Consider the following 24663-nt stretch of genomic DNA (forward strand, 5'->3'; position numbering starts at 1 on the left):
CTTATTTGCTTTGTAGTCTAGGTTTACTGAATCTCCTTTCAATGGATTTCTTTTTTCTTTTTAGCGCAGAGAAATGAAAGGCTTGAAAAATTGGTGAAACCTCAGGTCCAGTGGCGACCCCCTGAAATTTGAACTTTATTTTATTAATTTTTTTGAAATTTGAACTTTATATTGATCATGGCATTTATAGCACTATACAGTACTTACTAGCTTATAGAATTGTGTCCCCACTGAACTATAAATTCCTTAACAGCCAGGATTGATTTTTATTCAGCTATATTTATCTCTAGATCATATCAAAGTGCCTAGCATATAGTATTTCTATTTATAGTCAATAAATAGCTGACAAATTGGCTTACTTGAATTTGTGAAACAATTTCAGATAGGGGTGCCTTTTTCCTGACCTCATTCTATTCTAGCTAGAGCAGACTCTAGGAAAAGAGGATCTTTGTCATCAGAACATGTGCTGCTCGGGCTGTATTACTTAAGGGTAAGTTCTCTGGAAGTTCGGGGAAGAGGCGAAGTTTCTTTTAGGTGTCCTTTCTTTTTTCTTTGGTTCCTTTTTTCCACTAATGACGGGCCTCTCTTCTGTTGAGGCCCTAGGACCCGTCTGGTCCATCTTCTATATCTGAAAGGAATTGACAAACTTTGCCCTATGGTGAATGTATTATCCTTTCCAGGGGCATTTAATAAAAACAAAAAACACCAGTTCAAAGGAATTGTACACTTTTAGTGTTGGATCTTCAGTTATCGGTTAGCCTGATAAAGAAGTGTTTTGGGATAGGAAAGTAGGCTGGGGGAAGTGGGAAGGGTCTTTGTGTTATGCCGAAACTCCGTATCAAAAATGGTTGTCCTTTCTGTTAGTGTAAAACCATCCCAGATCATATTTTGCGATGCAGATGTAGAATCATAAACCAGGAGATCTGTTGTCTGTTTGGCCTACGTTGGTCCTTGGTTATACATTGCTATGCATTTTCTTCCAAATATTTCATGTGTGTTCATCTTCTGCCCCCAGGGGTGCAAAGTCCATTAGTCCATGCAGATTGCTTGGGGCTTATGTTTGTCTGAAGTGACAGAGGCTCAGAGTAGCCACTACAGGCATCAGGAATTAGCTGGCTCTGTCATGGCTCGGTATTCCTTAGGGCCCTGCATTTTGATGGAGGATAGGAAGGTTCAAAGGACTCAGACCACTTGACTGTCCCACCTTATGGTCACTTCACAGCTGTGATAGGAGTCCCAGGGTCTGTCTGGACTGGAAGATTCCCAACATCCCCCAAATAAGGATTGTTTTATTGTTGTTACCATGTATCTTAGGCCAAACTAGAGACTATCCTACTTACTGCAAAATGTCTGGTGACCAGATACTAGTCTCCCCAGCCTGATCACAAGTACTGGCTCTGCCTGTGGACTCACAAGGGCTGGGCCCCTACTGCCTTTGCAGCCTGAAGGAGAAAAAATGAGAATCTCTTCCATAACCTTATCAAAGGGTGTGAATTTTGAGGAGTTAAGGTAACTTTATTCCTTGATTAGACATTTACTACATGCTAGGTATCTCTATAGAAAGGCTAGAGACTAAAATAAAATGTGGAGGTATAGGGACATCTGGGTGGCTCAGTTGGTTAAGCATCTGACTCTTGATATTGGCTCATTCCTGATCTCATGGGCATGAGATCGAGCCCCATGTTGGGCCCTGTGCTGAGAGGGGAGCCTGCTTGGGATTTTCTTTCTCCATCTCTCTGTGCCCCTTCCCACTCATGCTCTCTCTCTCAAAATGAATAGATAAACATTAAAAAAAAAATAATGGAGGGATAGTCCCTGCCCTCAAGGGGCTGATGGTCTAAGGGGGCCAGAGGGAATAGAACTATGAGGATAACTATGCCCTACACTATCTGTGTAGATTCAGTGCTATGGGAGTCCTGAAGTAGAAAAGGCTAGTTTTGCTTGGAGGAGGAGTGGGGAGCTACTTTCACAGATAAGGTGACCACTGGGCTGGGCTTGAATGCAAATGTGGAGTTAGGGGAGGGAGGGAGGAAGACATCTGCATGAACAGAAACATGGAGTTATGATCATGTTTGGGAGATACCAAGGCTTGGTGTAGCTTTAGCATGGGATGAACAGAGTAGGGGGGATGATGGAAAATGAAGTAGAAAATGTAGGTAGAGCCAGATGTGACAGGTGATGAATGTCAAAGGAAGTTATTTGAATTGATAAAAAGTGGACTTGGGAAAAATCAAGGTTGTTGCTTTTTAAATAAATAGTAAAGATCAACATATCAGAAGATCAGTATTGTTATTATTTCTATTTACTTAAAGTCATTTCTAAAATAAAAAAATGTCACAGTGGTTATGTATTTTGCTTCCATTAACGTCATTCTGTTTCGGGAAATGCACATATTCCCAAACTTTTATTCACGGCACTTTGACTCTGGTTCATCTGATCTTACTGAAGCAGGAAAGTAAGATGAGAGAGATGAAATGATTTAGCAAAGGCCACGTGAGAAAGTGGCAGAACCGGAACATGAGCTGAGGCCTTCCATCCGTATGTCTGGCTCTTGTCAAATGTAGCAGACCCCAGGCTCTTCTGTTCTTGGCAGGTGTGTGGGTGGATGCCCACAGGATGCTCTTGAACATGGAGCGTGGACCCTGAGTCACAATGCCAGTGGGTCAAATGCACGAGATGGGAAATAGCAGGACGTGAAACTTGAAGATGAGAGATGTCTGTAAAAGTAGTAGAGTCAGCGGTGCTTACGGGGCAGGGGTGGTTGAGTCCCGCACTGTGGGTCTCACTGGGTGCTTTGCACGGGTCATGCTTAGGTGGCTGGAGAGCTGGCTTGGACTCGCTCTTTCTCCTCCTTTCCCTGCTCTCTCTCAGCTCAGACAGAGTATATGTCTCTTCATCAGCACTGCAGTGTCTCCAGTGAGAGTCAGGAGCATTTCTTCTCCTTGTTTCCAGAATATAAAACAAAAGTCATCATCTTGATGACCATAATGATGTGATATCCTGAGACTCAGGGAAGTGAAATAACTTATCTCAAGTTGTATAGTTGATCGGTGGCAGAGCTAAATTTGGGTCCCAGTCTCCATGACTCCCAAAGTCTGGTCATAACCATTACCCTTCTGTGTAGCCTAAAGGTGCTACCAGATCAGCGCTACCCCTGACTGATCTGGGGCTCTAGCCCACACCCCACATGATATTGGTAGCTTCTTAGAAGAGTGTGGGGGTAGGCTGGGGCTGGTAATATGGCTGCTTTCATGTTGAAGTGCTGTACAAAATTGAAGGTCAGCTAGCTTGGACATTTCGATGATGATGTTGATGATGACGATGACGATGACGATGACGATGAAGTAATCAAAACAAGGTCGTAATGTGGTTTTGGTTTTATGGTTTTGAAGCATTTTCATATCCATACTCTCACTTAGAACTGCTGGGTATTAAAGTTAAGGAAACTCATTGAGGGTTAAGTAGGAAGTTGGAAAAACTGAGTAGATTTCAAACATTTTTGTTACAATCCACAATAAAAATGTGTTTTATATTGTGATCTAGATTCTAATGGCCTCTGATCTATTCTGTTTATTTCATTTCATTGCATTGATTTCAAGATGTTGGTTACAGTCCAACAAATTGATTTCATGACATGCTAACCAGTTGTAACTCTCAATTTGGAAAACACTGGAGACGATCTGTTGAAGTCTGTCTCACTCTGATGTGTTACTGTTCTATGATATAGTAAGTGTGGAATCATGAACTTTTTACCAAATGTCAAAACAAACTTGAATGTTGAAGGAGAGTGAGGCCAGTGACCTCTTGCCCTACCCCATGTCACTTCTCTTCCCAATCTGATTTTCAAGGGAACCACTTTCAAACTCTTCTTTTCCCCTTGATATTTGCTTCCCTATTTCTTTTTTTTTTAAATTGGTGCTTGTCCACCAATGCCCTTTCATGAAAATGTCAAGATGGCCGCTCTGTTGCTTCTGAAGGTTGGACAATGTGGTTTAGGTATGATGGGTTTGTGAATACCGGTCTCCTGCATATAATAGACTTCATCCTCAGTCACAGTTAATGCTACACCTCCCTTCTCAAGGGCAAAATCTGTGGCCTGGGAGCAGAGTAGCATACATACTCTCTGCAGGCAGGAAGATCCTGAAGAGACAGCTTAGGGTATATTCTGTCGTTGTTTCCAGATTTCCCATTCATATAATCTCCTTCTCCCCCGAATAAGGGGAAGTGAGAAGTGATGAGTGGCCAAGAAGGCTTTTCCAGGTCACGTCATCTGCAAGGAAACTCACGGCATGGGAGACACACTTAGGCATACATCCATCTAAATTGTAAATAACCGTCCAAGAGAAAGCCTGCTTCTCTGGACCCAAAGCAGGAAACCGTACCCTGAATAGCTGGTTAAAGGAACCAAAAACATCTCTACTCGTAGTTAAGGGATTTTTTTTTATGTCATTGGCCTGGCCTTATATTTCTGTTGAATTATGTTTTACCACTCCAAAACTCACTACCAGATGCTCAGGTCTGGGAGATCCAATTGTTAACATCACCACATAAAATTAAATTAAGATTTAAAAAACCACACAAATATTAAGACAAAGCTATGGATATGACTGAACATAAATTAGACTGAAATGTAAACTGAATACTCTAAGAATGCTAAATCCCCCAATTTCATTACATAATGCTCCAGTCATCTAAGGTGGGGAGTGGAGTCTGTTCGGCACCACCGACTGATTTCAGCATTGTTAAAACCCAAGCCGGGGACAGAATCCTGCAACTGACAATGAATTTGGGCTGTGTGTTAGCCTTTTATCTGAAGCCACAGACAAACTCTTGGACTCATACTTAAAGGTCTTACTGCAGTGGTAGGCCACACACAACTCATAGGCACAATAGTATCAGGGGCTTCCAAGTTAGGCTTGAGAAATTTGGGTCTTGCTTAATTACATGGCCTGTGCAGAAGACGAGATTGCCAACAGAACAGTGTTCTGTTGCATTTTCCTGACCCTTTGGGGTTTAAATTTGCAACCTGCATCAGCAAAACTTTTGGCATTTAATTCTATTAAAATCAAAGAGCCAAATTTCTGCCTTCTGTTACATGAGCACAGTTCTTACTGACGTCAATGAACACTGTGGATGCATAACTGAGGGCAGATTTTGGCCTGGGCTATAGACATATGAGAACTGGCACACCATTCTCACATCAAAACCCCGTCCCCCTCCTCCCCCCACCCGCACCTTCTGATAACACGACCTCCTCATTCGTAGCTCTCTGTCCGCATATTGGGAGCTGGGCCTTAACCCCAAACACAAATTAGAAGCATCATCTAATACAGAAATTTAATCCAGATGCAAATTTAATGTAGATACGGCTGAAGCCACCTGAGTGGGTAACTGTCTAACCACACATTTCGCAGGCAGATTATGGGTGACCTCCCGTTGAAATATACTCAGTGCAGTTTCTGATTTATGCATTTAATTCTATAGGAGAAGGAGGCTTTCACCTCCTTCCACTTTACTGTTTAGTTTTTGTACTAGAGAATGCACTGTCTACACTAATGAAAGTCCTGCTGCTGGTTTAGAAAATGCTACAAGCATCCCAGTGCCTGGTGCAGTATCTGGGACAGAGGAAGCCACCTAGTGAGTATCTAGGGGACAAATAGATTCTATAAGGCAAGAGATGATGATGATGATGATGATGATGATGATGATGATGATAACAGCTCACCGTTGCACAGAGCTAACTATGTGTTGGGCATTGTCTTATATATATTAGATTATTTAATTTTTACCATACCCTACTTACTGTTTTAGAAAGGAGGACACTCTCCAGAAGTTTAGAGACTTAACAGCTAGTAGGTGGTAGGGCTGGGAATTCAATCCAGGCAGTCTGGCTCCGGAGGTCAGGCTATTATCTGTTCTCCTAGACTGCCTCTCAGTTAAAATGCAGGAATTGTTTATTATTAATTAGTTATTAGTCAAATAATGTATATGATAGCTGGGCAATCCTACTGAGAAAGGCAGAAACATTTTAGTAGTAAGAGCTTGTCAACAACTGTTTGTGTGACCTTAATTGTCTGAAAAAGGTTTTGTTTTGTTTTGTTTTTTGCTTCGGCTTTCCTACATACTAGTAGCAATAGTGTAACCTCTCAGACTAAGCATTTTAATCTCATGGCATCTTTGTCATTTTTCAGCAGTAAGGGAAATAAATTTTTCAGTAAATTTTGAAGACAAATTTTATGGGTGCCACATGTAAACAAATTTTAAGGTGACATTTACCATTATGCACTTCAACTAATTTTTCTGCAATCACTTTAGTTTTTAAATTTTTAATTTTTTTGCCGAAGCAGTGACTTTTCTTTTTATTGAAGTTGTGTAGTTGTGTAGTCGACATGCAACGTTACGTTAGTTTCAGGTACAACATCGTGATTGGACAGCTCCATAGATTGTGCTGTGCTCACCATGCTGAAGTAGTGACTTTTGAAGAGGCGGTGTGCTGTGTGGTGACCCAAGATACAATCATTTTAGGCAAAGGGGCAGCATGGGCTCTTTTAGAGGGAGAATGAGGGAAGAGTGAAGAGAGTTTGGAAGAAAGCCAGGTGCCAGATCACAAGTGGTCGTACACACCTCACTGAGGGCAGCCGGGTCCCTCGTCCCACTTTCCAAATGGCAGCATGTCGGCCATGCTCCTCTCTTCGGGTTCTTGATCTCCAAAAAGGGTTTATCTTAAAAAAAAAATTGAACATTTGTTCACACTTCTGCCTTCTTTCTGCTCTGAATTTCTCTCTCACTTGTTTTTCCTGAACTGTGCCTAATGTCACCTTTCCACTGCTTTTTATTTTATTTTTTATTAAAAAAATATTTTTAGTGTTTAATTTTGAGAGGGAGAGAGTGCAAGCAGGGGAGGGGCAGAGAGAGAGAGAGAGAGAGGGAGACAACCTGAAGCAAGCTCTAGGCTCCAAGCTGTCAGCACAGAGCCTGACACGGGGCTTGAACTCATGAACAGTGAGTTTGTGATCTGAGCTGAAGTCCCAGGCTTATGCTTCACCGACTGAGCCACCCAGGCACACCTCCTTTCCACTGCTTTAAAGTCAACTGTGTTGCCAGACTCTGCCGGTCTGAACACAGCTGCCCTGCCCCACATTGCCTAGCGTCCCGTCACTGCTCACCTCCACATTGCCTTGCTGTCGCCTGCAATAGTCCTGCTCCTGAGAGGCTTCTGCAGTTGCTGTAAAAAAAAAAAAGTGTGGGGCACCTGGGTGGCTCAGTTGGTTGAGCGTCTGACTCTTGATTTTGGCTCAGGTCATGATCCCAGAGTTGTGGGATCGAGCCCCATATTGGGCTCTGTGCTGAGTGTGGAGCCCGCCTAAGATTCTCTCTCTCCCTTTGCCGTCTCCCCTGCTCATGCTCGCTCTCTAAAATAAAACTTAAAAAAATGTATCCAGTCTATGCATTGGAATGTTAGAAGTCTAATAACTGCTTTTTAATAAGGATCATCTTTTCCCTCTTAAGAATATATCTAAAGTTCTAATGAAGTTTGATAGATACCTATGATTTGACATATAAATACTTTACCTTGAAGTTTGAGGGACACAGTTGCCACCAGAAGATGAATGCTTCTCCCTGCCCAAAATCCTATAGGCAAAAAAATGAGAAGAGGTTGGTCCTGCATTAGAACTTATCTGGCCTCTGTAGAGGTAATTTCTGAGCTTTCGTTTGGTTTTTGTAATGCCCAGAATAGACCTTTACTAGTCCTGTGGCTCAATGATAGACCTGCTTTCTTATTCTGGGTACCTCATTGTTTTTGGTTTCAAGTGGAAATTCCTTACCCTGTCCACTATACCAGGAACTTGAATTTCCTTCTTAGTTTATTGTTCATGATGTCATCTTGGAGCCCTCCCTTTTTTTTTTTTTTTTTAATGTTTATTTTTGAGACAGGGAGAGGTGGGGGGAAGAGAGAGAGGGACAGAGGATCTGAAGCAGGTTCTGTGCTGACAGCAGAGAGCCTGATGTGGGGCTCAAACCCACGGACCATGAGATCGTCACTTGAGCTCAAGTCGGATGCTTACCGACTGAGCCACCCAGGTGCCCCTCGGAGACCTCCCGTGTGATAGTGGGCAAATGATAGGCTGCTGGAGTCTAGGAGGAGATCAAATTTTTCTGCTTCCTTTGACGTGAGGAAATTAAGAAAGGGAGCTTGAGAAAAAAAGAAAGTGGGAATACTATTTTAGCAGAATTGAATTTTAAATGATGGCAGATCATTCAAGTTGTTTGGATGGTGGGGGATGTTACTTGTCCATGGTCATATGACTCACGGCGTAACAGACCAACGACAAGAATCCAGAACACTTAACCCCCAAAACCACACTTCCCTCATTCCAAACATCCTAAAACATGTCACAGGGCCAGGAAACCTTTTTTTTTTTCTCTTCTTGGAGCTAGACAGAAAGAGATTTGGATTTATGTCCATTAAAATCCTAACCCATTGCCAGAACATGTATTAAATATGTGTCTTCCGTGTGGTCTTGTCTACACTTAGAAATATTGTGTTATGTTGGCTTTCTCCACTGTCTCTTTCAGCAACGTGTCTAAATCCAAAGTAGGTTCTATAGTCCTCAAATGTTGTCTTCTACTTCCTTAGAATCTCTTTCAGAGAATATTTTCTGATCTTATTTCAAAGATTTCAGAGTCAGTCTGTAGACTTCTTTATGAGCTAGTCAGACCACCTGAATGCAGGATTCATTTCTACAATATTCCTTAATAATGACCATCAGCTTCTATTCAGTGTGTGCTTACTACCTCACAAAGCATCTACTCTATCATGATTGAAGAGTTCTTGTTATTAAATTATTGTTATTATTACATATAACTTGTTATATGTAAGTTATGAAGACTAAAAACTTGGCTCTCAAGAACTTTGATCCACTGGTTACAGTTTTACCATCCAGAGCAGACATTTCAAACTGAGGCCCCATGAGGGATCCCTTTCAAAATGGTATTTTGTTTGGCCCACGTGGTATTTTTAAAAAATAACGAGCCAACGTTGAAGAAACTGAGAGATTTTATATAAAGATCAGGTTTTCTGGCTCTTATTGAAAAAGAAAGATCTTGCAATATTGCATCTGTATTCCTACAGGGCAACAATGATACGGACCTGAGTGGAGGCTGCTTCCTTAAATGGGGCATAAGTTCTCCAGTCGCATGGAGCCCTCCACTCCCTGTGGGTTTCCACATCCTGTGGCTGTCACTTCCCATTAATTATCACACATGCACTGTTGTTTTTCTAACATCTGGCCAGTTTCATTCCTTTATGTTACCTTTCTGAACCCTGTAGCTTTCTTTGCAACCCCTAGAATTGGGCAGCATAGAGTAAATATGCTCGTTCCCCTGCCTGAAAGAGATGCCTTTTGCCCCCTCCATTTCTTTAGTCCTTTTTGTAAGGTAGTAAGTTTCAGTTCCTTTCACCATACCTTGTAAGGTGCTGCTTCAAATGCCATCACTCCTCTGGACACTCCTTTAATTTGTCCAGGCCTCCTTTAAAACATGGTACCCAAAACTGAACACAGTGGTGGAAAGCTGGAACCACGGACTTCCATTATCCTTTCCGATTCTCAAGTGAGAGGTGTCTCCAGAATCCGTAAATGTTATAGGTTGAATGGGAAGGGTAGACATTTTCTGTTTTGTTTGCCCAATATCCTTCTTTCCTCCTCGAGGCCGTATTCTCTTCTCTTGGACCTGCTCCTTACCATGGTCTCTTCTGGGAATTGCTAACTGCTTACAAGACTTTGGCCACAGAGATTCATCTCAGGGAGAGCACCTGTTACCAGCCAGGACAATAAGATTTTTGCTGGGATTTTTCTAACCAGAGCTTGAAATTTTGGTTTCTGAGATTGTAAGGATATAAGTCTGAAGCTACAAGCGGCCCGCCTTCATGCCTATTGGAAATGTTGATCAGAAAGAAACCACCACACAGAGAGAAGCAGAGAGGAGAATCATAAGAAAAAATACCAGGAAGCATCACTGAAGTCCCTGGTGCCAGGGTACCAGGCACCTCTAAGGCTGTCCTTTCCACATTTTGGTTTTGTAAGCTGGTGTATTCTTTTTCCTTCTCTTTCTCTCTCCATCCCTTCTTTCCTCCCTTTTCCCTCTCTTTCCATCTTTTCTTCCTTCAAATTTTATGTATGTATGTATGTTTGTATGTATGTATGTATGTATTTATAAAGAAAAAACACAAGACTATTATACCTGTCACTAAGGGCAGGACTCTTCAGGATGGGGAGTAACTTCTGACAGTGGGGTGGAGGCCTCTATACTTGCCATCAGTGAGTGGGTTCTGCGGGACCGTGATGACTGAGTCTCTTCCCAGGAACGTCTTGGAGATGTAGTGGTCCTTGTTGACTGCCTTGAACTTCTTACCTTTGCTGCTCTTGGGGATCCTGGTCTACATCTCCTTCACATTCCTCAACACTGTGTTGCAGTGCCTGTCAATTGCCTTCACATAGCCCAGGAGCTCCTTGTTTTTGTGACAGGTGATGAGCCCTTAGGTGTTGTTCCCAGCCCACTGCATGAGCACGGAGAGTGGACTCCTATTCAACTCCTCTTCCTTCCACTTCTGTAGCTCCTCCAGGGTCCTCTCACTCTTGGGCTTGTTGGGTAGGCTTATGGTGATGGTGGCTGTACTCTCAGGCCACTTGTGTCTCCTCCGTGTTGTTCTGCTTCTAAAGAGTCTTATGCTAACTTAAAGTAGCTTTCTGTAGCTGGCAGCCAAGCAGTCATTTGTTCATTCGTGCAGTCATATCACCTGTGAGTCACCCAATATGCCAAAGAAGATTTTCTAGCTTGGCTGAAAGAGAAACTGGCTTCTTGCTAGGGTGGACCATGAAATTCCTGTGACTTCTAGTCCATGGCAATCACTTTGGGACTGCATATTTGGGGAAATAATTATGTACTAAATTGACTTCAATTTTGTCTTATTAATCCTTGTGTTTAAAGAATAGTAAGCTAATAATAAATAATGGTTCAATGTAATGGATGAGAATTTCAGAGTATATGGCGAGTTATGCCACGATCCCAGAATAGACAATAACTTAATCTTTGCATATTCAGGATTCTGCCTCATATTTATTCTGAAGACTACAAAACTCTGCAAGACACACGCATTTTAGACTAGTGGTTTTGAGTTTCCCCTGGGACTAGGAGAGGTGCATTTAAACACATCTAGTGTAGAAAAAGGACGGGATTGCTTTGAATGTTCTGATCTCTAGTTCTGTGGAGTATTTGTGAGCCCTCAAATTTGACTTCTAGCCCAGATCTGGCTCCCAGCTCGGGAGGGGAGACCATGGTGGACAGCTGTCTCCATCAGCTCTCTTTCATACTGCGCCTCTCTCCAATTCACAAGAAGGAGTTCTGAGGCTGAGAAGACCCACTATAAAGAGGAAAGTTGCCCAACGTTAGCCTTGTCACAGTCCTTCCTTTCTGGACAGTCAGCCAACCCATGCTTTAATTTATGTTGTGGATGATAACCTTTTGAGTCTGTGAGAACTTTTCTCTCCCTGTCCTAGCTCATGGTAACTGAATAAATGCTTGCAACCTTTCCCTTGGTCTGAGTCCGTGATGTGTTTCTCTGTGTGTATGTATGGATGTATTTGGAGAGAGCACCATGTTCTTTCCATAATAAATGAGAACACCATGCTCTAGGTTTGAAATGTTTTCTCCTTTGCAATTTAATTAGAAAAAAGAATCCTAAGATAAATGAGTATGTGTTTAGATGCACATGGATAAATGTACTCAAGTCAAAGGAAAAGTGACACCTTGGAAAAATTTCACATTTAGAAGTATGTCTATGTATGCAGAAAGTTGTGAGGTTTTGTTACCTTAATGAAAATAAGATAGTTTTCCAGATTTTTTCCCCCAACCCTCCCCATTAGAAAAATTCCCTATGTGTTTTTTCATTTCCAAGTATTACTGTTTCAAAAATAAGAAAAAAAGTGGTATCAGGAACAAACCAAATTAAACATAGTTTAGTTTTACATTCCTAAACAAAAGAAAAAAGTGTCTTTAGATCTGAAAGGAGACAAAAAGAAAAAAATTCAATTCCCTTATATACTTTATTTCCAAAACTTTTTTCACCGTAAGTTGATTTTTAAAGAAAATTCATACCTCTAAATATGTGTTCTTATAGACATAACCAGTTGACTTCGTACCTGATTTATGAGCTTTATACCATCTTCCATTAGTAATTGCAATTTATGTCTATTTATCTCAGATTTCTTTTGACCAGCAACATGAATTTGGAAAATTTCTGGCTTAGATTAGAGGTACATTCTGTAGCCATGCAGTAAATCAAATATAACCAGTTCTTGCCGGGGTTAACTTTTGATAATGACTCAATACCAATTTCCCCTAACCTATGTACGCAATAGCATAAATTTAAGCCATGGTTACTGTTGACATCAGCAATATTAATTGGCTAATGTCCTTGAGAAATCATCCTGAAGCAGCTCACTTAAAATATTGACGAATACGTGCTTTACTTTGCTAATAGTCTAAACAAATTGCTTTTCTTTTATAGTACCTGGAAGGCTGTTGGGTTAGCATTAACTGGCTATTGTCAGCCTTACTCATTTCCAAATGTTAATCATAAAATGATGCCTCAGACAATGTGCATACACACATTATAAAATATAAAGGAAATAAATACATACCCACTCATAAGACTGATTCCAAAAGCTAAAAGCACAGAAGTAGTAGCAGCAAAGCAAATCCCAGAGTTGATGGAAAAGTCTTTTCTCACAGTTTTATTATCTCTTGAAGGGTAGTTTTAATGTGGCTTCTAATAAATACCTTCCTATATTTTTAGTGATCCCCTTACCTGTTTCTATTAGTTTGAATGGCAATTGCAAACAAACAAGGAGGGACAGAGCTTTGTAAGAAAATCTATTATCGCTGCAAAATTCTTCTGTGTAAAGATGTCCCATCCCTTCCATCCCCATCTCTGTCCCTCAGGCCACTCTTCCCCCCCCACCCCCACCCCAGTCATTTCCTCCTCTCTTTCCAAATGGATAAAACACAAAACTACAGGAACTTAAAATGGGAGCAAACAAACTAATAATGAACCATTGTATCCCTTGGCATTTATGAAACCTTTTCTCTCTTGCTAATGTAATTTTCTAACCAGAGATGGGGAAGCCTTTCTCAAGGTTATGTACAAATGGTTGTAAAAGAGCCTAGAGACTCCCATTTCATTCTTTGTAATACAGAAGAGTGATTGCTTCCTTGACTTTGTGGCTCTGATCATTCTTTAAGTGGTTAAGTAAAAAACAACAACATGTCTCTGAAGGAGAGCTTCCTAATGGTTTTTCTGTGGCCCATTGCCCCTGGGGAGCTCACCATCACAGCAGGTCACCATGGTAATGCCATACTCTTCAGCATCCCTCTGAACCTTTTGTGATAATGACGCCACCATCTCATTTATAAAATTAATGCACTGCGGTTCAGCTTCACAGTTGCTAATAAAAGACCATCTTTTGTGGAATAAATGAGTGAAAAAGTGATGAACGTAGACTAGCATAACGAATAAATTCTGGCGTAAGTTCTCTTTTAAGTCTGGATGTAGCTATTTTAAAAAATAAGCAGGACTAACACTTACTGTTAAATGTAGGGATGACCTATGAAGCAACTACAAAAAAAGTGAGTTTTATTATCCACTTTCCTTCCAACATCTAATTCAAGACATGCTAGCTGTCTGCACCATTCTTTCAGACGAATGGTTTGAGAGCATTAGGACGAAGCAATGATGCCCCAGACAAGGTTCTTGTCCATATTTCTTTACATTTAAATGATATTAGTGAAAGTGGTATTTGATGTGATACAGGCAACTATCATATAGCTGTAAGGATAGAGTTGGATTTCATTGTATTATCAGCCATTCTTATGCACTTACTTGTTCCCTGAAATGGTTAATACAAATGCTGTGATCAATTATTGATCAATTTTTTTCTTGGAAAATTGTTTTTGTTGTTGAGTGATGCTAAATAATGTGTGTATTCTTTTTTAAAAAATGCTTATTTTTTGAGAGAGAGAGCGAGAAGGCACAAGTGGGGGAGGGACAGAGAGAAAGGAACAGAGGATCTGAAGCGGACTCTGTGCTGACAGCAGAACCATGAACTCACGAACCATGAGATCATGACCTGAGCCAAAGTTGGACACTTAACCAACTGAGCCGGCTAGGCACCCCTCTATTATTCTTAATAGTCTCCACCTCTGCCCCATTCCACCTTCGATGAAATAGATACTGCATCTGGTCAACATTTCAGGTAAAAAAAAATATATATATCTCTAGTTATGTTTCACGTGGAGTGGCGAAAGTGTTGGGACAGCAGTGTGGTCTCACCAGATAGAAGGTAGAGAAGTCCTGTAGAAGGCTCATGCACGGCAGGACTAAGTTGTTTTTCCTACACGCAACTCATTTCACGTCCAACTGAAGCATGATCCATTTTTGGATCCTCCAAAGTTAATTGTGTGGCTTGATTACCAAGAGGACTTTCAACGTTTAGTTGCTTTGAAGAAAAGTGATTCAACTTGATCATGTGTCTGTGGAGTCGGCCAGGTTTCTCTTCCAGGCTTGTCAGTGAAACTGGCTTATGTCCTGAATATGAGATCCCAGTGCTCTATATCATTAAGTGTCGAGGAATAAACATATTGTGTTCGCTTACTATTGCTGCTGTAACAAATGACTGCAAATTTAGTGGCTTCAAACAACACACATTTGTTACCTTCCCGTTCTGTTGTTCAGAAGTCTGATATAGGTCTCACAGAGCTATACTAGTCTAAAATCAAGGTGTTAGCAGGTGCGTTCCTTCTGGAAGCTCTAGGGAGAATTCATGTCCTTATCTTTTCTAGCTTCTAGAGGCTGCCCACATTCCTTGGTTTGTAGTCCTCTTCCGTATTCAAAGCCGGAAGTGGCCAGTCACGTCTTTCTCACATCACATCACATCACTCTGAAGCTACCTCCCCTTCTGCCTTCACTTCTGCTTTTGAGAACTCCTTCATTACCTTGGGCCCACCTGGATAATCCAGTGTAGTCTCCCTATTTTAAGGGCAGCTGATCAGCAACCTTACTTCCACTTGCAGCCTTAAAATAATTTAACATAATTTGTTTCCATAATTTGTCATGTAATGTGACATTTTCACACATCCAAGGACTTAGGACATAGGCATCTTGGGTGGACATTCTCTCTCCCACGTGAATAGAGAGAGGATTTCAAGAAATGCTTAGTTAGTATTGGGGAAAAAAATTTTGAAACTTAACTTCCGGACTCTCACAATAAGAAAAAAAGCTTCTTAGTCAATATGTTCATTATTCCAGCGTGGAGTTGACCTTGTTCTTGAGTAAAGGGGACACTATGCCAGTACTGTCAACTGGGAAAGTCTTGTAAAAGTAGTGTCTGTTCATTGTAAGATTTAGGCACAGGCATTCTGAAATGTTATCTCCATGCTTGGGAGGCCAGAGCGGCAGAAAGCTTTTTCAGAGTAGGAGCTGGAGTAACTCATCAGTGGCATTTTTTTTTTTTTTTTTTGAAAATCAAAAAGATGGCAAGAAGGGAGTTGCACAAATAAGCATTAAACTGTTTGATTTCTAGGATCATGAACTAAATGTCTCTCATGATGTGGGCTGAAAACCCACAGCATCGATGTCAGGGCCTACCTCCTTAGGTCCTGAAACTTGGAAGTTTCATTTCCTTTTTTCCTTTTTTTCATTAGTCTGATCTCTGGCAGTTGTGAAGGACTGAGCATTAAGTTTTGATCTCTGATCTCTGTTCTGGTCACTCTCCATTTACCCTTTATGATGTTCTAAAACATTCTGGGGAAGGTGGTTGACTGATAAAATCTTCAGTGTACATGAAGGAGGGAAGTTTTAAGGAATCATTAAGGAAATAATAAATATACTGAAAAAATTTAAGTGGTACCAAAGGGGATGTGACAGGAATATCTCTCCCAGTCTGGACTCCTATGTTCTGTTCCAGAGACACATTTTCCTGAGTATTACTTTGGAAGCATCTGTTTCCTATGCATTCTTTTAGAATGTTGCCATGCATATACATGCAGATATATAAATATATTCTCCTCTTTACACAAATGAAAGTATATCATAAACACTAGTTTGTAACTTATTTTTGTTCACTTAAAATAGTTTGGAGATCTTCACGTATCAGCAGATATAGATTCCCTTTACTCTTTTAATAGCTCATAGTAGTCCTTTAAGCCTAGACTTTGTGCATTTCCAGGATGGATGCCACATTTAAATGCTTAGCTACATTTCCTGATGCTGTCTAGCTATTTTCTAGGAGCTAATCCAAGACAAAGATGCTATGTAGAGGAATATGGTGGGTTATATTAATATTCATAAAATGTCTTAATTGTTCCCTATGGTGCCCTCGCTGTGGAAGGATTTTATATCCTAGGCCTGTCAAAGTAGTGCATGGCCACGCGATTGTGCCATTTCAAGGTGGAAGTTGTAGGGGCCATCTTACAGTTTAGCATATATCTCTTCCCTCTTCCATAAAAGCTGCTTATGTCCCAGATGGCTATCACTCCTTCTGCCAGGTTATAGAATAACTATGACATGGACCAGACTGTCATCTATAGCCTATCCAGAATGGATGGGTAGCACGCGTGAGAAATGAAACTTTGTTATCTTAAGTAACTGCTACTGAGAGGTCACTTGGAACTATAGAATGACCTAGCCTATTCTGCCTGATACAGGGAGCAACATAAGGAATCGTCAAAGAATGTGAAAATTTTTAATAAAGTAATCCTTCTGATTGTGAAATGGCTTTCCAGCGATCCTGTCTTTCATAATTCCTTCCTCCCCAATTCATTAAATCAAATGACCCAAAAGCCCACTAATAAAGAATACAATACTCATTGGCACGTATAACATTTTCATTCTATTTATTCACTTTATTGTATTTTCATTCTGTTTCAGCCATCCTTCAGCTATTCTGTCCCCAGATCTAAGTAATCAATATTTTTGTGCTTTTAAAAACAAACAAAAGCATATTGGGAACAAATGTCAGCTTTTGACCGTGATGGAGTCACAGGGTTAAGACTTCCCTTCCCACCATAAATAACTAAAAACCGTTTTGGATATTGGAAAACAGGTAGCACAGGACTGTGATTTCTAAAGTAGAGAAACAAGTGAGGCGGACCTACGATTGCCCAGAGTTGTGCCTGGAGGCCCCTTCCTCACCCTGATTCTAAGAGGGGGATCCCAAACAGAGCGCTGCAGAATTGCTGAATTGCAGAGATAGACACTTGAGATCAGGAAGGCTGAGGTGGCTGGTGCTATGAGGACAGAGTATGGGAAGGGAGGGAGTGTACAGGCAAAGTTTCAGAATTTCATGAGGATTCCCTTGGGTCTATTTTTTGAATACATAACTGTGCACATACAGGGAGAAATGCCTCCAAAACTGGACTGGAAGATATTCATGTTCTGAGCAGCCAGAGCAGAGAGTCCTTGTTGAAAACATGGGCTGTTTGGTGGAGGCCACAGAGGGGTCATGCCTTAATAGTGGGGCTAAACGAGCCGTGGAGTAAAGACTACTCAAGATCCGCTTTACAAAGCTTAAAAACAATCTTCAAAAAGATCCAGTTGATCTTTTAGTAATGTAGCTCTGTCAGAACAAAGTACAGCACTCTTTATTGTCAAATTGGTTTCCATACAACACCCAGTGCTCATCCCAACAGGTGCCCTCCTCAATGCCCATCACCCACCTTCCCCCCTCCCATCCCCCATCAACCCCCAGTTTGTTCTCAGTTTTTAAGAGTCTCTTATGTTTTGGCTCCCTCCCTCTTTTTCCTTCCCCTCCCCCATGCTCTCCTGGTAAGTTTCTCAGGATCCACATAAGAGTGAAAACATACGGTATCTGTCTTTCTCTGTATGACTTATTTCACTTAGCGTAACACTCTCCAGTTCCATCCACGTTGCTACAGAAGGCCACATTTCATTCTTTCTCATTGCCACATAGTACTCCATTGTGTATATAAACCACAATTTCTTTACCATCATCAGTTGATGGACATTTAGGCTCTTTCCATAATTTGACTGCTGTTGAAATTGCTGCTATAAACATTGGGGTACAAGTGCCCCTATGCATCAGCACTCCTGTATCCCTTGGGTAAATTCCTAGCAGTGCTATTGCTGGGTCACAGGGTAGATCTATTTTTAATTTTTTGAGGAACCTCCACACTGTTTTCCAGAGCGGCTGCACCAGTTTGCATTCCCACCAACAGTGCAAGAGGGTTCCCGTTTCTCCACATCCTCGCCAGCATCTATAGTCTCCTGATTTGTTCATTTTAGCCACTCTGACTGGTGTGAGGTGGTATCTGAGTGTGGTTTTGATTTGTGTTTCCCTGATGAGGAGCGACGTTGAACATCTTTTCATGTGCCTGTTGGCCATCTGGATGTCTTCTTTAGAGAAGTGTCTATTCATGTTTTCTGCCCATGTCTTCACTGGGTTATTTGTTTTTCAGGTGTGGAGTTTGGTGAGCTCTTTATAGATTTTGGATACTAGCCCTTTGTCTGATATGTCATTTGCAAATATCTTTTCCCATTCCGTTGGTTGCCTTTTAGTTTTGTTGATTGTTTCCTTTGCTGTGAAGAAGCTTTTTATCTTCACGAGGTCCCAATAGTTCATTTTTGCTTTTAATTCCCTTGCCTTTGGGGATGTATCAAGTAAGAATTGCTGCGGCTGAGGTCAGAGAGTTTGTTGCCTGCTTTCTCCTCTAGGGTTTTGATGGTTTCCTGTTCTCACATTCAGGTCCTTTATCCATTTTGAGTTTATTTTTGTGAATGGTGTAAGAAAGTGGTCTAGTTTCATCCTTCTGCATGTTGCTGGCCAGTTCTCCCAGCACCATTTGTTAAAGAGACTGTGTTTTTTCCATTGGATATTCTTTCCTGCTTTGTCAAAGATTAGTTGGCCATATTTTTGTGGGTCTAGTTCTGGGGTTTCTATTCTATTCCATTGGTCTATGTGTCTGTTTTTGTGCCAATACCATGCTGTCTTGATGATTACAGCTTTGTAGTAGAGGCTAATGTCTGGGATTGTGATGCCTCCCGCTTTGGTCTTCTTCAAAATTACTTTGGCTATTTGGGGCCTTTTGTGGTTCCATGTGAATTTTAGGATTGCTTGTTCTAGCTTCGAGAAGAATGCTGGTGCAATTTTGATTGGAATTGCATTGAATGTGTAGATAGCTTGGGGTAGTATTGACATTTTAACTATTTATTCTTCCAATCCATGAGCACAGAATGTTTTTCCAGTTCTTTATATCTTCTTCAGTTTCCTTCATAAGTTTTCTATAGTTTTCAGGATCAGTTTCTTTATCTGTCTTTCTGTTGCTTCATTATTAGTGTATAAGAATGCAACTGATTTCTGTACATTGATTTTGTATCCTGCAACTTTGCTGAATTCATGTATCAGTTCTAGCAGCCTTTGGTGGAGTCTGTTGGGTTTTCCATGTATAATATCATGTCATCTGCAAAAAGTGAAAGGTTGACTTCATCTTTGCCAATTTTGATGCCTTTGATTTCCTTTTGTTGTCTTATTGCTGATGCTAGCACTTCCAACACTATGTTAAACAACAGCGGTGAGAGTGGACATTCCTGTTGTGTTCCCGATATCAGGGGGAAAGCTCTCAGTTTTTCCCCATTGAAGATGATATTAGCTGTGGGCTTTTCATAAATGGCTTTTATGATGTTTAAGTATGTTCCTTCTATCCTGACTTTCTCAAGGGTTTTTATTAAGAAAGGATGCTGAATTTTGTCAAATGTTTTTTCTGCATCGATTGACAGGATCATATCATTCTTATCTTTTCTTTTATTAATGTGATGTATCACATTGATTGATTTGTGAATGTTGAACCAGCCCTGCAGCCCGGGAATGAATCCCACTTGATCATGGTGAATAATTCTTTTTATATGCTGTTGAATTCGATTTGCTAGTATCTTATTGAGAGCTTTTATATCCATATTCATCAGGGATATTGGCCTGTGGTTCTCTTTTTTTGCTGGGTCTCTGTCTGGTTTAGGAATCAAAGTAACTCTGGCTTCATAGAATGAGTCTGGAAGTTTTCTTTCCCTTTCTATTTTTTGGAACAGCTTGAGGATAGGTATTACCTCTACGTTAAATGTCTGGTAGAATTCCCCTGAGAAGCCATCTGGTCCTGGACTCTTATTTGTTGGGAGATTTTTGGTAACGGATCCAATTTATTCGCTGGTTATGGGTCTGTTCAAGTTTTCTATTTCTTCCTGTTTGAGTTTTGGAAGTGTGTGGGTGCTTAGGAATTTGTCCATTTCTTCCAGGTTGTCCAGTTTGTTGGCATATAATTTTTCATAGTATTCCCTGATAATTGCTTGTATTTCTGAGGGATTGGTTGTAATAATTCCATTTTCATTCATGAGTTTATCTATTTGGGTCATCTCCCTTTTCTTTTTGAGAAGCCTGGCTAGAGGTTTATCAATTTTATTCATTTTTTCAAAAAAAACAACTCTTGGTTTCACTGATCTGCTCTACAGTTTTTTTTAGATTCTATTTTGTTTATTTCTGCTCTGATCTTTATTATTTCTCTTCTTCTGCTGGGTTTAGGCTGCCTTTGCTGTTCTGCTTCTATTTCCTTTAGGTGTGCTGTTAGATTTTGTATTTGGGATTTTTCTTGTTTCTTGAGATAGGCCTGGATTGCAATGTATTTTCCCCTCAGGACTGCCTTTGCTGCATCCCAAAGCATTTGGATTGTTGTATTTTCATTTTCATTTGTTTCCATACATTTTTTAATTTCTTCTCTAATTGCCTGGTTGACCTATTCATTCTTTAATAGGGTGTTCTTTAACCTCCATGCTTTTGGAGGTTTTCCAGACTTTTTCCTGTGGTTGATTTCACGATTCATAGCACTGTGGTCTGAAAGTGTGCATGGTATGATGTCAATTCTTGTAAACTTATGAAGGGCTGTTTTGTGAACCAGTATGTGATCTATCTTGGAGAATGTTCCATGTGCACTCGAGAAGAAAGTATATTCTGTTGCTTTGGGATGCAGAGTTCTAAATATATCTGCCAAGTCCATCTGATCCAATATATCATTCAGGGCCCTTGTTTCTTTATTGATACTGTGTCTAGATGACCTATCCATTGTTGTAATTGGGGTATTAAAGTCCCCTGCAATTACCACATTCTTATCAATAAGGTTGCTTATGTTTGTGAGTAATTGTTTTATATATTTGGGGGCTCCCATATTCGGCACATAGATATTTGTAATTGTTAGCTCTTCCTGATGGATAGACCCTGTAATTATTATATAATGCCCTTCTTCATCTCTTTTTACAGCCTTTAACTTAAAGTCTAGTTTGTCTGATATAAGTATGGCTACTCCAGCTTTCTTTTGGTTTCCAGTAGCATGATAGATAATTCTCCATTCCCTCACTTTCAATCTGAAGGTGTCCTCAGGTCTAAAATGAGTGTCTTATAGACAGCAAATAGATGGTTCTTGTTTTTTTTTATCCATTCTGATACCCTATGTCTTTTGGTTGGCGCATTTAGTCCATTTACATTCAGTGTTATTATAGAAAGATATGGGTTTAGAGTCATTGTGATGTCTGTATGTTTTATGCTTGTAGTGATGTGTCTGGTACTTTGTGGTCCTTGCAACATTTCACTCACAGAATCCCCCTTAGGATCTCTTGTAGGGCTGGTTTAGTGGTGATGAATTCCTTCAGTTTTTGTTTGTTTGGGAAGACCTTTATCTCTCCTATTCTGAATGACAGACTTGCTGTATAAAGGGTTCTCAGCTGCATATTTTTTCTGTTCATCACATTGAAGATTTCCTGCCATTCCTTTCTGGCCTGCCAAGTTTCAGTAGATAGATCCATCACTAGTCTTATCAGTCCCTTTATATGTTAGAGTGTGTTTATCCCTAGCTGCTTTCAGAATTTTCTCTTTATCCTTGTATTTTGCCAGTTTCACTATGATATCTTGTGCAGAAGATCGATTCCAGTTACGTCTGAAGGGAGGTCTCTGTGCCTCTTGGATTTCAATGCCTTTTTCCTTCCCCAGATCAGGGAAGTTCTCAGCTATGATTTGTTCAAGTACACCTTCAGCCCCTTTCTCTCTCTCTTCCTCTTCTGGAATTCCTATTATACGGCTATTGTTGCGTTTGATTAGTTCTCTAATTCTCCCCTCATACTCCTGGACTTTTTTATCTCTCTTTTTCTCAGCTTCCTCTTTTTCCATAATTTTATCTTCTAATTCACCTATTCTCTCCTCTGCCTCTTCAATCCGAGCTGTGGTTGCCTCCATTTTATTTTGTACCTCATTTATAGCATTTTTTAGCTCCTCATGACTATTTCTTAGTCCCTTGATCCGTGTAGCAATAGATTCTCTGCTGTCTTCTATACTTTTTACAAGCCCAGTGATTAATTTTATGACTATTATTCTAAATTCTTGTTCCGTTATATTGCTTAAATCGTTTTTGATCAATTTGTTAGCTGTCGCTACTTCCTGGAGTTTCTTTTGAGGAGAATTCCTCAAGTTTCGTCATTTTGGATAGTCCCTGGAGTGGCGCGGAACTACAGGGCTCTTCCTCTGTGCTGTCTGGAATAACTTGTGTTGGTGGGTGGGACCACAGTCAGACCTGCTGTCTGTCCCCAGCCCACCTCTGGGGCCACAGTCAGACTAGTGTGTACCTTATCTTCCCCTCTCCCAGGGGCAGGACTCACTGTGGAGTGGTGTGGCCCTGTCTGGGCTACTTGCACCCTGCCAGGCTTGTGGTGCTGCTTCGATGGGATCTGGCATATTAGCCAGGGTGGATCCGCAAGGTGCATGGGGGCGGGAGGGGCAGACTCAGCTCGCTTTGCCTTTGGTGGTCCGCTTTGGGTGGGGCCCTGGGCACCGGGAGGGAGGCAGACCCGTCAGAGGGATGGATCCACAGAAGCACAGCATTGGGTGTTTGCGGGGTGCAAGCGAGTTCCGTGACAGAAACTGGTTCCCTTTGGGGTTTCGGCTGGGGGATGTGTGAGGGAGATGGCGCTGGCCTGCGCCTTTGTTCTCTGCAGAGCTGAGCTCTGTCTTCTGGGGCTCAACACCTCTTCCTCCCGGTGTCCTCTCGCCCTCCTGCTCTCCGAGCAGAGCTGTTGACTTATAATGTTCCAGATGTTAAGACCTGCTGGCTGTCAGAACTCATGCAATCCGGCCCCTTTGCTTTTGCAAGTCAGACTCGGGGGTTCGGTCTTGCCGGACGGGCTGCCCCTCCACCACCCTGGCTCCCTCCTGCCAGTCCATGTAGCGCGCACCACCTCTCCACCCTTCTTACCCTCTTCCGGGGGCCTCTTGTCTACGCTTGGCTCCGGAGAGTCCGTTCTGCTAGTCTCTGGCAGTTTTCTGGGTTATTTAGGCAGATGTGGGTGGGAATCTAAGTGATCAGCAGGACACAGTGAGCCCAGCATCCTCCTACCCTGCCATCTTCTCCCAGTACATCACTCTTAAAAAGAAGACCACAAAATCCAGCATTCAACAACATAAAAATAACAAAGTTCACCATTCACTAAGACTCTACCATCATGTGAAAACCGGACAGTATGATCCATACTTGCTAAAAAATAAGTTGAAAGAAATATATCTGGAAATGATAGCGATGACTGAATTAATATACATAAGGATATTTAAATAGCTATTATACATGAATAAAGAAAAATATGAGTAGAGTGATGAGAAGAATGAAATATAGAGGTAAAGAAAAACTTTCATTTTGAAAAACAGAACATTTGAAATGAAAAATCACTTGGTGGAATTCGTGGCTGATTAGACATTTCAGAAGAAGAAAAAACAGTGACTTTGAAAACGTAACTCCAAAATGAAGCATATGGATCAAAAATAAACAGAGCCTCAGTAAGTAGTCTAGCATGTATGTAACTGGTGTTCTAGAAGGATGGGGGAAACAGAGAAAAATATTTAAATAAATAATGGCTGAAATATTCTAAATTTTATGAAAACTGTGAGCTCACAGATCTGAAAACTGTAAAGTCACAGATCTGAAAAGCTTAAGGAATTTCACGTATGGTGAACACAAAGAAAACCACATTGAGATATATCATATAATCAAATTGGTAAAAACCAGTAATAAAGAGACAATCTGAAAAAACAGAGAGAAAAAAGAACATGTTATGAGAGGGTAATGAAGATACTTACTATAGTTTTCTCATCTGAAGTTGTAAGAACAAGAAGATAATGGAACAGCATCTTTAAAGTGCTGAAACCAGGGGCGCCTCGGTGGGTCAGTCAGTTAAGTGTCTGACTCTTGATTTCACCTCAGGTTATGACCTATGACCTCATGGTATGTGAGATGGAGCCCCGTGTTGGGCTCTGCACTGACAGCTGACAGCGCAGAGCCTGCTTAGATTCCTTTTCTCCCTCTCTTTGCCCCTCCCTCACTCATGCAGGAGCGTGATCTCTTTCTCTCTCTGTCTCTCTCCGTCTCTCTCCCTCCCCCCCTCAATAAATAAATGTTTTTTTTAAAAATAAAATGCTGAAACCAAAACCAAAAACAGAACAAGAAAAGCAAACAAAGTACCTGTCAAACAAGAATTCTAGATTAAACACTTAAAAATGGAGGTGAAATAGT

General features: G+C 41.0%; 1 pseudogene; it reads right to left on the reverse strand.

The window, feature by feature from the left end:
• Positions 1–10264: 10264 nt before the first annotated feature.
• The window catches only part of LOC125925779 (small nuclear ribonucleoprotein Sm D2-like), a 31377-nt pseudogene continuing 16978 nt past the window's right edge, over positions 10265–24663 (reverse strand).

This window comes from Panthera uncia, chromosome F1, assembly GCF_023721935.1.
Source record: "Panthera uncia isolate 11264 chromosome F1, Puncia_PCG_1.0, whole genome shotgun sequence".
NCBI lineage: Eukaryota > Metazoa > Chordata > Mammalia > Carnivora > Felidae > Panthera > Panthera uncia.